Source organism: Rhipicephalus sanguineus, chromosome 3 (genome assembly GCF_013339695.2).
Source record: "Rhipicephalus sanguineus isolate Rsan-2018 chromosome 3, BIME_Rsan_1.4, whole genome shotgun sequence".
NCBI classification, from domain to species: domain Eukaryota; kingdom Metazoa; phylum Arthropoda; class Arachnida; order Ixodida; family Ixodidae; genus Rhipicephalus; species Rhipicephalus sanguineus.
Genome location: NC_051178.1, coordinates 60,117,374 through 60,134,583, shown reverse-complemented (window position 1 = coordinate 60,134,583; position 17,210 = coordinate 60,117,374). Strand labels below are relative to the sequence as shown.

Genomic DNA, 17,210 nt, shown 5'->3' with positions numbered 1-17,210 from the left:
CTTATGAAAAGACCAGCGATATACAAGTGCCGCTAAGGTTATCAATGAAGATGTTAAAATGCTAGAAAGAAAGCTGGTCACATTGATAAAAAAATGTGTGCAGTTGCACACAACGCGAAAGGTTTAGGAAGCACGGAGCAGTGATTCGCCTGCCCTTCAGCGACGCTGGCGTTCCAAACGTTACACGGCTATCGTATACTTTACCCTTCCCCTCCTAATTTCCTTCCTCCTCACATTCACTTCCCTTTCCCGCACTCTTGCATTACTTTAGTATATACGGCTATGCTATGCTCTATATACCTCCCCCTCCTCCTTTCCTCAACACGGCGTCACTCCTCCTCACCCTTTTCCGCCCCCCGCTACACTATGCTATACACGGCTGTGCTATGTTTTACCCTCCTCCTCCGCCTTTCTTTACTTCTCACCCTCACATCTCTCCTCCTCACCCTTGCTATACGATACTATACACGGCTGTGACACTGTCTTCAGTGGAATGCTAGAAGTGAACTGTAAAGAAACGCTGGAAGCTGTAACCGACGTTTCTCTCCTTTATCTTTCTTTTTTATTTGTTTTTTTCCTAACAGTGCATTTCTGCTTTCCTACGCTTTCTTGCTTTGCGTATAAAGATTATAAACTCACGTGGTTGGTTGGAATTCGATTTTACCCAGCAAGTTATAAGCTTTGGATCGCCAGGAACCATGGGCAAGTTGGTTCAAGCCGGTCCATCGTAACCTACTCCGTGCGCCGCAAAAAGATTATTACTAAACTGCAACAATTATCGCTTAAATAAACCGTTTCTGCGTATCTGCATTGTTCACTCTGCCGCCGGTGCCGGATTTACTTTGCATCGGTCGTATAAACCGCTTTCCGAAATCACGGTGAACTTTTCGACTAGTCCGTCCGAAAGAAGCTGTCCGCATGAGCAAGCGCAAAAGCGCTTGTCAACGCATACTTCACTGCACAAACAGCGCATTATTCGGAGAAGCCCGCTTCACCAATTTTTGGAAGCCCCGAGACAATGCATACGTGTGCTTGCGTGCGTAGTCATGAACGTTACTGTCTCAGTGGTGCGCGTCTTTGCAGCGATCACCAGCGAATGAACACAACCTCCAAGTGCTTACTTTGTGTGTTCGGGCCTTCGAGTATGTCCTGGTGTTATTTCTGAGTTAATTGCTCGTTCGTTTGCTTTAGGCCGGAATATCATTGCTATGTACTGACTAGGAGAGAAGTAGCGGGCATCACACGGGAGGCCAACCTCTTCAAGACAATCTCTCTGAAAGAAAATTCATAAACATCGACCGCGATGCATCATTGGCAATGCATGGTGATATGTGTGGGAGCGAGGCTAAGGTGCGGTGCCGTCTCGTGACAAGAAAACAAAAAAGACATGATACACGGATATCAGCGCACTGTGGTGACGACGGGACATGAAGTGCTTTTTAAGAGATCCTGCTGTATTTAAAATCCGCGAAGACCAAGGTTCGCGTGAGATAACCGTTGAAGGCAAATCCACGATATGAAATCGCCAAGCAATCCGTATTCTTTCAATGCAATGATCGCCTGACTAGGAGGATGTCAGAGGCAAGTAGTAAATGCTCTTTGTTGGACATGTCGCAGCATGCTGTCATTGAAGCCACGTTATAAATGGCTTTATTGAGACAGGGTCGTAGCGCGAAGGTACAGATGTGTTCGCTCAGTCCGTATGTTCGAAGAACATACCTCTTTTTGCGAGAATGTGCGAGCTATAGCACCATTCACGTCCTGGCACTTTTTATTTACTTTTCTGTTTGTTCGTTTTTGATGTCGTTCAACACACTGCGTTTTTATTGGCTTTGATGCCTGCTGACGTCATTTGATACGCGAGTTACGACCAAGCTGTATACTCGGGACTACCCAAACGCACTTGCCCCTGGCTTCCTGGCGTCTAAATTAAACGGCGCCTTTCTTTCTTTTCCTTTTCCTCGCCATCTATTTCAAAGCGGCTACAAAGTTTCTTCGAAAGGGGCTTCATTAGCCGCTACGTCGCGCGCCGCGGCGTTGGCGATGTCCGGAGCAAGAACAGACTCCTCCTCGCGCAGCGAAACGGCCCCGAAAGAGCTCAAGATAAATAAAAAAAGCAAAAAAGGGAAAAAAGAACAGGGCCCGATAGCTGAGTGGCCGAGCAACGCTGATGCTTCGGAGAAATCGTTCCCGCTAAAATAGGGGGTGGGGTGGCGGCCAGGCCATGCGGGGAACCGACGGCCGGCGCGGCTGGCGCTGGCGGCAGCGCCGGACGCGAAAAGGGCGGCTCTCTTCTCGCTGCTTGGCCCGGGCGTGCGCGCATAAACACCACGCGCGCTGGGAAGAAAAAAAAAGTGTGCGAAAGGGGAGAAGAAACGCGGGTGTGTAGTATCTGCCCTACGCTGAAGCCGCACGCGATTGCTCGCTCGTCACTGCGCTGCTCCCTTGGAAGCACAAAAATACGCGCCAGCATTCCTGCGGAGCGGGAAAGGAAGTGAGGTGGGACCTTTTCGCATCGAGCAGGCTTCCCATGCACAGCCCGGTCTGCCGGCGCATCCCCGACGTGGCAGCAGCGTGTTCACGGCGGCCCCCGCACATGCGGCAGCAGCCTGCCGCTCTCCGAAGGCGCTCGCTCGGCAAGCAGCAGCAGCCGCGGCGGCGGAGCGCAATTTGGCCGGCGCGTCTACAGCACCTGGGGTCGTTAACGTCCACCGCGATCGTAAAACGGCGCGCTCGCTCGCGGGCGCCCGCGCGTGCCCCTTTCGCTTTGAACAAGCAAAGGCTGGCCCCGTTGCTGCAGCAGCGCGCGTGCGTATGTCTGCCGGGAAAGTCGTTTCGGGCCGCGGCGCCCGCCGAGACCGCTCGCTCGTTTCTCGCAGCGCCTCGACCGATCCCCCTCACGCCACCTTCAACCCCCGTCGGCGCCTGCTTTCCGTAAACTCTCCTTCTTGCTCTTGCGCTTCTACATCAGCGCGCCTTTCTCCCCGGACCGTGTTTGCTCTTCCGGCGCGGTTCGCAGAGCCGCGCAATGAGGAGGGGGGAGTCTCGACACGCTACTTCGGCCTCGCTGCCGCGGCTGCGACAGAGGATTGGGCTTCTTTCCGCGTGCTGGCTCTTGGGAACGCAAGCACGGCGGCTCCTTGCGCAAAACGTTCGCTGTGTTGCTGTGCGCACGACGGACTCGGCCGGGAAAGAAGTAATGTTGACCACAAGCGGGGTCCATGAATTGGCAATAGTATTCTGATGACGACGAAGTCACGGTTACTAATCCTGGTGGCGGCTCGCCCTTATATCAATACAAACGAAACGAAATAGAAAAAATAATGAGAAGAAAACGCCCGGTAACTTGCGTTAAGGTGCCGGCCGTTAAAGAGCAAACGTAAAATGGTGGTGAAACGTAAAACGGAACACTCCACCTCAGCCTTTCTGATAGCCGCAGCGCCTGCTTGGGACTAAGCCAGCATTAGCACAGTGTGCCTTCATGCCGTTTCCACGCATATCCTGCGCGGCGGAAGCCACCATCTCGGCTGTTCCCTTATTTATGGGGAACAGATCAGGCACCGCTATTCCCGCAAATAATCGCTTAAGCGAAAGATGTTCGCCGGCATTCTAACTTCGCCCTGCCGAGTTTCGACACCTAGGACTTGCGTCTGGAAAGCCACAGCGACGTCTCGTGATTGCCGAAGGGACGAGACGGAGTCGTAGAAGGGACGGATGAAGTCTACTTGTCGCGGCCGACAAGACAAGCTATTCGGGAGAGACTGCCTGCATCACAAAAGGGGCCCGGAGCCCCATAGTTCTGGTCGCGTTGTAAAGTTAAAAACCTTTGCATACCTATCGAAGAGTCCACAGATCCCAAACAATGTATACTCTTATTGAGGCCCGGGCCGTCTGGGCAAGCGTCCGTACTGCTTTGGCCGCCAATAGAAGCAGAATCAGCAATAGCGAATTTCAGCGTGTGGTGTTCCGGTGCACGCAAAAGGGTTTACCGAATACCAGGTTATCTGACTGTGGTGTCGACATCTCGTTAATCTATAACCACAATGTGTGGCTCGATAACCACAATTATAGAAACGTTTGTTTTCGCCGAGTGTACTTGGCGAAAGACAAGCTCAAAAAGGCAACGCATTCGTAAATACTGAACTGCCGAAAACTTAGACCAGAGTTGTAGTAAAATACACTTAATTACTGCAGTAACTCTATTGTGTTTTCCCCGGTTTTATCTCTGCACTGCCACATGACACCACCTATCAAGTCGTTCACGTTTTGCGACTACGGAAACCCGGCCATCAGCTGACACCTAGATGTTCACGAAACTCGGTAATGACATGTGACGCAGACGAATGTGCCAAGTGCCTACTGTTCACGATGAATCGAATTTTTAAAGTTTCTGTTTCATGGTACAGTAAACATGGTCCAAGCATTTTATGTCTCATAGGAATGATGTTTAAAAAGTAAATAATTGAGAAAACAACGAAGACCTTAATGCCTCTTGTCACGTTGTGGGCACTCATTAAAGCACTGATCGGCGCGCGTAAGCTTTGTTGATGCTAGAAGGCGCTCACTTAAGAGGCGTTATTCTGCATTCACGATGGAAGACGCGGGAACACTATAGGTCAACTATGCGCATAGAGGCGTTGTCTACTGGGCGTGGTTAATTTTGAGGAGTACGGAAAAGCGGCTTCGTGTTTTCATCAAACCAAATTTCTCCGGCGGTAGAATGTGTAGCGCATGCCGCAAAAACAGACATTTAGAATCAACTGTGCGTGTTTGTCCAAAAGAGGCGCCTCAGCAGCTCGTTTATGGAAAAAATTGACACAGCTTGCACTAGGTTGCGCAAGGCTGGGTCGCGGCAGGTCTGGTGGGCACCTATAGCTGGTCCTGGCTTGGCTATTAGCTTTTGCACTCTCACCTCTCTCTTTCCCGCACCTTGCTATACTGGTATTACATCGGTATGCTTTCTGACTTTTTTTTTCAGCTTTTTTATCGTCTGTTTTTTTTTTTTTTAACACGAAAGTGTTTTATGCCGGGGTCCACCAAGACTTTCATGACGTATTTCCGTCACGGAAATACGTCAGCAAAATAAACGCCATCAGGTGGCAAAGAAAAAAATTCTATAAGAAAGATTTTCGTGGACGGTAGTCGAACCCATGACCTCCTGGTCCGCGACGATGGCTGTCGGGCGTTTCGCCCACTCAGCTACCACCAAAGAATTACAGAGGCCCCATGAACGCGCCTTTTTTTTCAATATCTTTCACTCTGTGTCTATGTCTTTCTCTGTTTTTCTATGTCTTTCTCTCTTTCCTTCTCTCTATTTTTTTCTGTCTTTCTTTGTGTGTCTTTCTCTCTCTCCCTCTGTAGTCGTTATCTCGCCTTCTTTTTCTCACATTCTTCTCTTTCTTTCCGTCTCTTTCTTTTCTATCTCTCTATCTCTCTGTACTCTGTACAACGGCGGAGAGGCATGTGTCAGCCTCCCCTCCATCTCCCTCCTTCCAAAGAAGCTAACTTTTCTGTCCAAATGAGCATTTTTGCCCTCTGCGCAGGCTAATCATCATTTTTTTTTTCCTTTTCTGTTTCCTCCAGATTGTGGTGGAGTATATATATGCGGACTGGAAGAATAAAGCACATTTGGTTGTTAGTCAGCGCCGTGGTTGTGTCCTTTCTTCGTCCCGTCTTTTAGCGCTGTTTCTACTGTTAACTCTGTACTTGTTCTCCACTCCTCCCCACTCTCACTTCCCTTTCCACCCCCTTACTTTACTATATTCTACAAGGCTATGCTATGCTCTCCTATAGGGTGTCTGGATAGACGAGTGTTTACGACGCTCACCTTCGGGTGATGGGTACGCGTGTTTTAATCTCACTTCGCCAAGAATTTTTTTAGCCAAGAATTTCTCTTCCCCTTTCTTTCTATCTTCTTCTCTCCGTTTCTTTCTATCTCATTCTTTCTCCTCTCTCTCCTTCTCTCATTCTTTATCTCTCTCTGTAGTCGTTCTCTCGCAAGTCTGAGTTATTGCGTCCCACGTGTTATGTGAGCGAAGCAGCAGCGGAAGAAGAGGACGAAGAGAGTGCATGCTGGTTCATGGTGAATATAATTCTCTATCTACGACACACGGCAAACCTCGAGCATAACATCTCTGCTGTAAAATCTTGTGTCTTCCAAGTCTGCTTTAGATTCAGCGCAACTTCCGTAGAAAGTTCGCTTGACAAGTTCCTCGGTTTCGATATCACGATCCACAGCAAACGGTAGCCTGCTGGGCAGTATGTTGGCTGTTGTTCTGTGCACCGAATGGCACTTGGCCTATACAGTGGCGCAGTCATTAGCTGACTGAAACCAAATAAGATTCAGTTAAATGAATCCTGCCATTATATGCCGGCGAGGCTTCTATTGTCTACACTCCAGCTTGCTTTTCGCAGTCACGATACCATCGTTTCTTGGTATAATCTACAAAGTTATTTGTTGAGCACTTTGTTCACCCTTGCAACGAATGGGACTGTTGTGAAAGCCGCATTGTCGGTGTATATTTTACACTCACCAGACAACTCAAAAAAGGCAATAGACGCTACAGACGGTCATTCACCAGCTATCCGTGTGTGAACATATACGCATGAATAATCTGAACCTATACGAAGCTGGCAAAAACTGCAAGGAGTGCTACAAGGAGCATAGAACAGCAGCAACTGCGTGCGGCTCGCAATAGCACAGAAGAGGGCGTGCACCCTCATTATCAGTTGCCGGGCGTGAAAGAGAAGCCGTTTAATCGCTCTCTGCGTCCGACCCGTTCTCTTCCCGTGAGAAATTAGGGAAGCCGCAACGCAAGGGGGGCGTGTACTGTCGGTGTGTAGTGAGAACCCGACACAGTGAAAGCTCCCCGAGTGCCGCTACGTCTTTAACCACTTTCGTTCTTCTCCTTGCTTGACCGAGCGTGTCGAGGGCGAGGAGAGAAGCCCAACGGCCCCTCCACGGGTACCCGCTAGAGCATGCATCGCTGCTTTGGATCCCATCTCTCAGGACGGCCGCGAACAACTTTATTATATTTTATTTATTGGTTTCAACTTCGCCGCGTACGTTACACAGAAGCCCGTGTGCTTAGATATAGGGGCTCGCTAAAGAATCCCAACTGGTCGAAATTTCTGAAGCCCTCCGCTACAGCGTCTCTCATAATCATGCCGGGATTCTGGGACGTAAAACCACTGCTATTAGTAATCTTACAGCACAGCTGTTATGGCCTAGGTTTCGTGTGTGTCGTAGATAGAAAATTATCATCAGCATTAGCTGGCACGCGATCAATGACAGGTCAAGCATTCTGTACGGATGGTCAACAAGAGAAGCTGAAACGTGCGCACCAGCTCTGCATTGACCCAGCCTTGCGCGACTTAGTGCAAGCTGCGCAAATTTTTACTATTAAGGCGAAAGCCTTATATGCCTCGTCAAACGCGAAAACTGACCGGCGTCCCGCGTCGGCGGCGTCAACACGACTGATGCAAAAAATCATCGCGGGATGACGCCACCATATGATGTCATCATGACATCACAGACCGCAGAGATCTGTGATGCCATTACGGAGTCATCGTGACGTAACAGTGACGTCATCACATGACATCGCAGCTTGGTGAAAGGTGGGCCGATCACGGAGACGGTGCAAAACCAAGTGAGGTACCTCCGATCCTGGAGGCAGTGCAAAACCACGTTAGGTGCAGAAAGTTTTGAGAGGGTGGCGGCGCCGGATCAGTAATACATCGACTGAGAAAAAAAAAAGAAGATGGCTTTCGCCTTCCAGTCGTCCTAGGTGAGTGCATAAGAGACCCTGTGAGATTATTATTATTATTATTATTATTATTATTATTATTATTATTATTATTATTATTATTACGTTACAGAGCGGACAATACGGGCCCGTGGGTAAGCTAAATCACCGTGCTTGCTTTGAACATACTGTTCGAATCGAGTTAAATCAATCGAGTTACGAGTCTTTGCATTGGTTCTGCGATTAGACCTTTTTGATGGGGACTCCAGAATGCGGCAGTGTACACTGAAGCAGGACGAATAAAAGTTTTCTATGCCATTAGCATGACGCCTTCGGGTGCGTTTCGTAGTTTAATTCACTCTATATGGGTTATTATTACGCGGAATGGTAGACAACTGCCTTGAGTTCAATCACAGAAATTTTCCAAGAAAGAAACGAGAAATGATCTTTTTTGAGTAAACTATTTTCGAACTTCGGCGCTTCTGGTAAACTGCACACGTTTCACCACAATTTTGAAGTATCACGGTGAAGGCCAAAATGACGAAAATTATTTTGAAAGACAGCGCAAATGCTGAAGTGAATATGTACCGAGTTTTGTTATCCTCAGTTTTATGATGCCGAGTGGACCTAACATGATGGACCAACATGATGCCGAGTGGACCTAAAGTGGTTGGCTGCACCTGCACCCTTTCCGCAGCGCCTCCGGTCAGACGACCCGTGATCTTTCTTTCTTCTTGTTCTCTTTTTCACTTTCCTTTCCAACCTTCCGGTCCTTGTTTACAATAAACAGCCTTCAAGCGGATCACAGATACAGCCGGATACAACTTCAGAAGTCCGCGGCATTTCCTCGTCAAAGGCGGATGTACACAGTGCCTGGACGCACGCGCCAGACTGACGTCATGAGCCGGATGGCCTTCGAAGATGATTGCCAAGTGCATGAGCGGCACTATTTCTTTAGTGGCGGAGGCAGTCGGCGTCCGCGCTTCGGTTGTCCGGAGGGGGCCTCTTCGGACGTCTTAAGCTGTATCCGACTTGATTTCGAGGCTTCTGCGCACGTGCGGTCCCAGGCGCCTTCCTTAGTTAACGCGCAGCGAAAAGTGAGCAGTTGTATACCACGCCGATAGCAATTTGAGTTTGCACGAAATTGGGGCGCTAGTATTCATTCACAAAGGGAAATAATATACTCATAAGATTGCATATCACTTGTTCTTTTTTTGGAAATGAATGTTCTGACCACGACCTACTATACTCCTGACCTGCCCAGATGTCCCCTCTCCAGCGCCCACGTTCTAGTTCATACCTCCTGCCGCTAGGGATGTAACCTACGAGCGTTGTGGCGCTAGTCAGCACTTGTTCGCTGACATCCGCTTTAACGCTCGTGTTGATGTTTCGCCAGTGGAGAGCGCTCATATCGTGTAATTATTATTCATAAATGCAAAATACTTCGGAAATAAAAATACGGAAAGTGAATTAGAACTTTTTTTGCATTTAAAAGGACACAGCCGTCCTAGACTATGCAAGTCTACGGCTTCTCACGTTAGTCAACCAGTGCGCAGTAAATACTTAACCGCACAGAATAGCTTACTTGACTCTCGGTCTAAATTTGCAGAAACAGTCACATAATGGCGGCAGTTCGTCACATAATACAGGCGTTCTTACTCCAGCGCCATCCAAACGGTCGCAGAGTAGCAGACGAACAGGTTATAGGAAGCGCCACCTATGGCGAGCGGTTGAACGAGAGCGAGGACGCGCGTTCCCAAAGGACCCCCGATATCTGGGCAGGTCAGGAGTACAGTAGGTCGTGGTTCTGACCAACAAGTTTACAATTTTTCTGCTAGGTGCGCTCAAAGTTCATATATTGCGAAATTGGCAGCAAGTGCCTTTTGCGGTCAAATTTGTATATCTTTTTATGCGAACGAAATTTCTTTCATAAAACTAAATTTCGAGACCATTGTTCTGGGCACAAAGCCTGCACCTATAGAGTAAATTTCATCAAAATCGGAAATGGTGATTCGTTCGTCTCTGGATTCGTCCAGTGCCAGCATGCAGCTTGGTAAACTTTATTGTAGTAAACTTGCTTTTTAGACGCTGAGAACAACATTTTTCAGGTGCCATAGTCAAGCACTGTTTATAAGAACTGTGAAGCTTACTTACCAGCAGAGGGTGCAAAGTGTAGGACAACTGGTGTGCTGCGTTGGAAATGTTCGTGCCGTATATCTAAGAGCTATTACATTTTATCATTGGGACTGTGTCAGAACCCATTAATCGGATGCAGTAGCCTGGCAGATTCCTACAGACGAATCGGTTCCGCGAAACGCACCACGCGAGCAAGGACAATTTAAGAGTAGGCGCTTTTAGCGCGCCAGCATATGCCGGTTGCGGTTCAAAGACAGAGTCAGAGCCAAGAGGTGACAAACATACAGAAAAAAACGTGTATTCTCGACTAAGGCAGTACAACGTTTCCCACACATGCACACTTGGCTGGTCAAATCACAGATACAACTCGGTTGGGTTTAGCAATAACGGGGAAACAATTAATCAACTCGCGCTGAAGTGCAAGCTCAGGCATTCGACAGTATTCGAGAGCACTTAAATTCCTCTTAAAGTCACCAGGTTTTTCCTCGGGTCTTCTTCTGGAAGATTCCTCTTCCGGAAACTCGCACGCACGGGGGATCACGATTGCTGTAGCACTGGCCAGGGATTCTGCTTGGGCAGTCTGCGATTATACATCTCTCATCTCGGTTCCACGGTCTGATAGACTCTCTCACTTCTTCACGTCACCATTTCAGTGACTGCACGACTTCACAACATCATTACGCAACACTTGTACCCTCACCGACTGACTTACTCCCCGTCTGGCGCGCTTATATTGGTTTGCGACCGGGTTCGAGGTTCTTCGACACGACTCATCCGTGCTAGCATGACGGGAAAGAGCGACGCCTTTCTCGTGTGTTCGTTTTGCGTAGGAGGGTGCGCCGGTGGTGGTGGCCTGGCTTGACATTGCGTCATGTCTCGTCTTCGCGGTTTCATCAAATGTGATGAAACCGCACGTGTTTAGTACACGTGCGGTTTCATCATATTTGAAGTTATCAAGGCACGGTTGTCCTCTTCGAACTACGAGGGGTAGCAGTAAAAATAGCAGCAACATCAGGAGTGCTCGAATTAGAAGCGGCAGCAGCAGCAGTATTATATTGGTAGCACTTCTAGTACTGGTTGTACTTGTTTTACCTGTAGTACTAGTAGTATCCGTAGCATTCTTTGTACTAGTAGCATTAGTATCTTTAGCATCAGTTGCAGTCAAATCAAAAATAGCAATAGCAGCATCAATAGCAGTCGCAACAGTATTGTAGTAGTCCCTGCAGCTATTGTAGTACGGTAGTTGTTCTAAGGTTGCGTGTCTGAGGGTAAGAACAGCGAGAGGAAGTGACAAAAGTGTGATGGCACTTATTTCCTCTGTATTTCACGGCCAAAAGGGTCGCGAGTGCGCGCGTGTTCGCGAGCGATAGAAGCGCGCTTGTTTTATACAACGTGGATTCATGAAACGGTGGGCCATACTCTCTTTTCCGGCAGCTCGATGCGGGCCTCTTCCTCAGTCTCGCGACAGGCGCCACACTATGTACGTGTGTACACACAAGCTTCGTCGCTGCGCCCGCATAGCTTTCCCCTCTATCGAGGGTCGTCAACGGGATGGCCAGCCATAAGAGGACATACAAGAAGATAGAGGGAGAGAGAAGTTCTCCCGGAGCTCCCAGCAACAACGCAGCCAAGCAAACAGAGGCCGAGCGCGGAGATAAAGAACTTCGCCTAGCGCTCCACGGTTCCAGGAAAGAAAACGCAGCGAGCGCCGCTGGCCGCGGCCAGAGGCTGTGTGGACAGCGGGGCCGTATTGGATTACCAGTTCTTCCTACGAATGGCGAAGCAGTCCTTTTCGGCTTTCGTGAGATGAAGAGGATCTGCTCGATGCCTTCTTTCGTAACTCAGCCTCAGCTATATCTTTTGTTTCTCCCTTTGTCTGACTTCGACCGATAACTTATCGGCCCAACTTAGTGTACCAGTGATGCTCGGTCAGAACTTAGTGGGAAGGCCCGCAGCTTCACTATGGTCATCGCCACTGACTTCGAAACTCCAGTCTTTACTTCGCCTTTAGCCGATACATATATTTAGCTCTCCTTGGCCCTCTCTCACGGCAGATTGTGTTAGGGTTTCCCTTTCCATTGGTTTTCCTACGTGGCTTCATTCCTCCCTTTCGGTATGCGTAGAGCCCTTGTATATATGTATATAAGCAGCCATGAATGTGCTCGATGACTTCAACTGAAGAGGAGACGGAGAGGAATAACTATTCTTCAATAGTTCCTCTAAATCATCCTCGCGCCAACGGTGATCCGCCACGGTGGTCTAGTGGTTACGGTGCTCGACTGCTGCCCCGAAGGTCACGGGATCAAATGCCAGCTGCATTTTCGGCGGAGGCGAAAATTATTAGAACCCCAGGTGGTCGAAATTTCCAGAGCCCTCCACTAGGGCGTCCCTCATAATGATATCGCAGTTTTGGGACGTTAAAACCCAACAATTATTATTATTACTCCAACACTGTTCGACGAACGTATCCCATTGCCGAATACCGTAGTTCGATTTTTTTTTCTTACAGAATTTTATTTTGACTTTCGAAGAGCAGCACGAAAAAGGCAAAGAAGGCAAGAAAGAGTACGCAGGGCGAGCGAGGACTTCCAGCCGATGCAAACGCTCTAAATGCACATCAGTCAACAAGTGCCACACAAGTTTTGATAAAGATGTCAAAATGCAGTCTACTATGAAAACGTGATATTTTGAAACGTCTAACTTGTCATACCAAATACGTATACTATAGGATAAAATATCGTGCGGTAACAGCACGAAATATCACTCGAACATTACACATTCACACCAGCTTCAATGTACACCAAGGCGGAGAGAACAGCTAAAAGCAGGGAGCAAGGTCTCATGAACTAAGGAAAAGCGAGCAACGACACAGAGTGACGATTTCTAACAATGAAGGATTAAACCTTTACGACTTAGGCGTGATTACACAATACAAATCACAACACATTTTTAACATCGCGCATCACCATCCACGAAGATTCTTTTCTCGACAAGGACACGGATGGTGTACTTACGCATTTTATTGCGTGTCTGGCAATGTAATAGGCCTCAATAACTACCCTTTCTAAACATATCGGCCACATTTTTCAAGAAGACCGTGGTTTCCAATGTCGGAGTGCATCCGCAGTTTGCTTTGACTCACAACGATCCGCGAAAGTTTCCTGGGAAGCTGGCCCCTTCTTGCACAAGGGTTTACGATGTAAAAGGGTAGGCTGGAACGTCGAGTGTTGCTGTGAAAAGTTGGTCACTGACTGAAGTATTCAATTATAACCACTATGTCCATTACTTCACTGGCGCGTTTGCGCTAACGCATCACTTGTTATTCCCACTCCCTTCTATATTTTCTTACCTCTTGCTCCTCTCGTTCAGTGTATAGGGCAGCAAGCCAGGAGCAACTGGACACCCTACTTTCTATCTATTTCACTGTATTTGCGGCACCACGTGACCGGGCCGAATGGCGCGAGTATATAATCTCAGGGCCTAAAGTACCTTACATTTTGCTCTGGTCTTTTCTTTGCTTGCTCACTGTGAAAACGAAAGCGACTGCCAAGCGTACAAACAAAGACAGCGCTCTATAAATAAAAAGCGACAGCCAGAAAGACCAAGACGGCAGCCGCGTGTGCCTCGTAAGTAGGCTGCGCAGTGACTGCCGTTGTGAAGGCGTCTCTGCGACCGTCGCGAAGCTGCTTGCGAGCGAGCCAGACCCCCACCGCGAATTTACGGCCCCATTCGCCGAACTCTTGCGAGAACCCGGTTTTAGCACGGTGTGTCCGAGACTTGGAAGCTGAAGCGCCACGAATGTGGACTGACGCGTTGCATTCGCAGAGTTGTTGTTGTCACACTATTTCTAATTTTCTAACATGCACACGACAATATTTTTGTTCACTCATTCCAGAGCCATTGGCAGTGATTATTAATACAATCAAATAGCTGAACATTTCTAGAAAGCTACAGAAATAATGCAATTAATGAACATGTGTTTTTCAGGAAGCCCATTTATGTATTATTTGTCGTGCCATTGCGTAACACCTAACAGAAGATAGAGCCACAACAAGTTTTGCCTGATGAACCAATACGTAGTATTACGTGCGTGCAGGGTTGCGAACTCATGGGAAGCTTCCCAGATTGAGGTAACCCCACGTCTACATGAGAGTAACGGAAGTCTTGCTATCTTAATGCGAATTTCGTGCTCCGGCTATAGCTGCAACTTGATAAGCCAGCACTTTTTTTAGACAGCATCAAACTTAAGAGAGCTTTCAGCTACGTTGTGCGATCATCTGGCAACACTGGAGCAATCGAAATAACGTTTGTTCTGCAAAACTTGTGCGGCTGCGCGAAAGAAGTACGTATAGCACTGTTCACCGGTGTCAAAGTTTCCCGATGACATACCGCAAGTATAATAAAATTTGTTGACCCGATAAACTCATTATCTACGAAATTCGCTCTCGGCGTAAAGGCTACGCATTGATATGTCTCATCAGTGGGGTCGTGCGGGGACCCTGGGACGTACGTGCCCAAATCCCTTGGTCAAATAAAGTTTTACCTCTCATCGTCATGATGGAGCTGGTGAAAAACAACGAATACGGGAGTGTTATATAACAGCGGAGGAGCTGAAAGCTCTTTTTCTGAACGTTGAATGCGTAAAACACACGCGATACGCGCCAGAGTGAAGGTGAGTCGTTGCTTCGAACCCGATAACTGCCCAGCCAACTGAGAAAGGACTTTCAACTACTCAGTTTTGGTCTTGTCGCGCCGACAGATGGCACCACGTATTGAGACATATTTGATCATGTCTGTACGCGCGTAGCGGCCGCCTTACAGCTTACTTCGTGGCAATCGATGACTATGCGCGGAAAAGCCTGCTTCTAAACGTGCAATATTTCTCGTCTAGCAAGCGACAGTATGTGCGATGAAAATAACTTTTTGTTCTTTTTTTTATTTCAGGATGAAACTAAAAACAGCATGCGTGTTTGTTGATAAGCGAAAATGAACTAAACTATACGTAGAACGGCTTATATGGAAGGATATCCTCTTAACTGGGAGACCATGCAGCGCTCACCCGATAGCCCCGTGGGAACATTACACACGTGCCCGTCCTAAAAGCCGAACAGGGTTTAATGCCTCGAGGCACATCTGTGGCGTGTGCATCGAATGCTCAGCGCTGATTAACCCGCAGCCTTTGGAAACCAGGAAGCGCTGCGAAAAATTGAGCGTTACCGGAGGTCTCGTGAACGGAGTGAACACGTGTCAGGGGGTATGAGTTTGGATGTCTCCGGTAACATATATATAAGGGTGGAGTTGAAGGCTAAAGGGGCGAGTGTTGAGTATTGTTGAGTATTGTGCACAGTACTGGAAATCATCAGTTCGTAAAAGTTTCTTGGAAAAAGATAAACGCGCAGAACAGGCGCTCACGCAAGCCGAGAGACAGTTTGAAGGTAATAAGCGTAGAAAGAATTCTTCCGGTGAGTGGCTGAAATAGAAAAAGACAAGTTTAGAAAAAAAAAATGTTGTAAACGTCGAGTATTTGTTAACAAAAAAAAGAAAAAAGAAAGCAATGAAAAGAAATACGTGGCCTGCGCAGGGATCGAACCTACGACCTTCGCGTTATTAGCACGACGCTCTAACCGACTGAGCTAGCAGGCCGGCACGTCACGCTGCGGCAGCCAGGTACACCTGATGCATTCGCTGAACGTTAAGCGTTTTGCATTACGCATTGTTGATTTTCTGCCCAAGGTTTTTACACCCTAATGCACCGTTTGGTAACGCAGAGTTACATGGGAACTGCCAAGCCCTCGCAAGGTATTCCTTTATAATATAAAAACTGCTACGTACCGGTGAGACGATATCTGTGCAGCGTGTTGTCCTTACAAGAAAAAAGGTAAGTTAGCGACCGCGCAAGGAAAGTTTTAAATCGATCCGCCGTATTTTTGGTACAGAAATAGGCGGATTTCAGAAAATTAGTATTTACAGGTCTAATCGTCGAGTTTATAAGAAATGAGAGAGCGACAAAAAAGACAACATTATTTCAGTGTAGAAAACGCTAAGTAAATCTCAGATAGTATTTTCCGGCAAGAACGATCTGGGGAAAGAAAAGAAGCTACGAAAGAAGAAGAAAGATGTCGACATCACGGAGCAATATAATTTACAAGAACCCAAATAGTGTACGTAACATTACGGGCATTAGCACAGGCAGCATGATCCAGTGCCTGTGACAGTTATTCCGCAAAGAGCGAGAGGAAGGGAAAAGAGAGAGGGAAAAACCGTGAATGCACATATTTTCGTGTAACATATACTTATATACAGCGTTTCATAAAATGCGTTCGAAATTCTATAACATAGCGGAGATTAGGTAATAAAAATATCTTCTCGTGATCTAGTTTACTAAAGAAGCGTATATTTCAGTGTGACTGGCATGCAATTATACAATTATGTAAATCAGACCGACGCGTTTTAACCACAAAAGATGGAAGATTAAGTCAAATGCAATAATTAAAACCCGTCATTCGTGTCGGAACTATGTAAAATATCAACATGCGTTTATGAGGCATGTAATGAATCAAACAAACTGGCACAGGGAAAAAAACATAAGGACAATGACATTCATCCGCTGAATGGTCGCACTCTTAGCGGGCACCCATCAGCGAAGTAAGCGTTTACGTCTACGCCGTAAGGCAATGATGAAGCGAGCGTTCTTATCTGGGCGGGATCTCTATCTGTGATATTATATTTATGTAATCATCTTACTCAGGGAAACACGAAGAGATGAAAGGAACGAAGGAAAAAGAGAAAAAAAGAAATTCACGCAGCTTCTTACTAGTGGTTCGAAGACTGAGGAAACAGCAGAGCAGGTGGCTTTCCCTAGCATGTCTGCGACTTTCAACTCGCCTCCTTCCACCAATCGCCTCCACTAAACTATGCTATACCCTCTCCCCTCCTTTCCCTCCTCCGCACCCTCACATAAATGCTCCTCACACCCACTTCCCTTCCTCACTACTTGCTATGATGTACTATACACTCCGTTCGGGACCTATAGAGGGCGCCTTGAAAGACGCACGCAGCGCCACTTGCGGTGCGGCGAGCGTGCAACGTTGAGAGCCTTAGCAGACAACAGTGCTTAATTGCTTTGACAGCTATGGCGGCGCAAGCGCCCGTGGCTGGCGCGTTAGTGCTTCGAGCTGGATTTAAAGATATCGTAGTGGGATCGTTCTTCCGCGATGCCACCATTAAAAAAGGGGAAAACCTGCACGAGAGTGGCCACGTTTTTGACGTGAGTGAACGCTTTGCTACGGCGTCGTAAGTACTGACGGCTAAATGCGTGCATCAAGCGTG

At 47.7% G+C, this 17,210-nt stretch overlaps 1 non-coding gene across 1 annotated transcript; it reads right to left on the bottom strand.

Annotated features, from left to right (window-relative positions):
* Positions 1 to 15,450: 15,450 nt before the first annotated feature.
* On the bottom strand, positions 15,451 to 15,524 carry Trnai-aau (transfer RNA isoleucine (anticodon AAU)). The gene has a single exon. It is a non-coding gene; the product is annotated as a tRNA-Ile (tRNA).
* Positions 15,525 to 17,210: the final 1,686 nt, after the last annotated feature.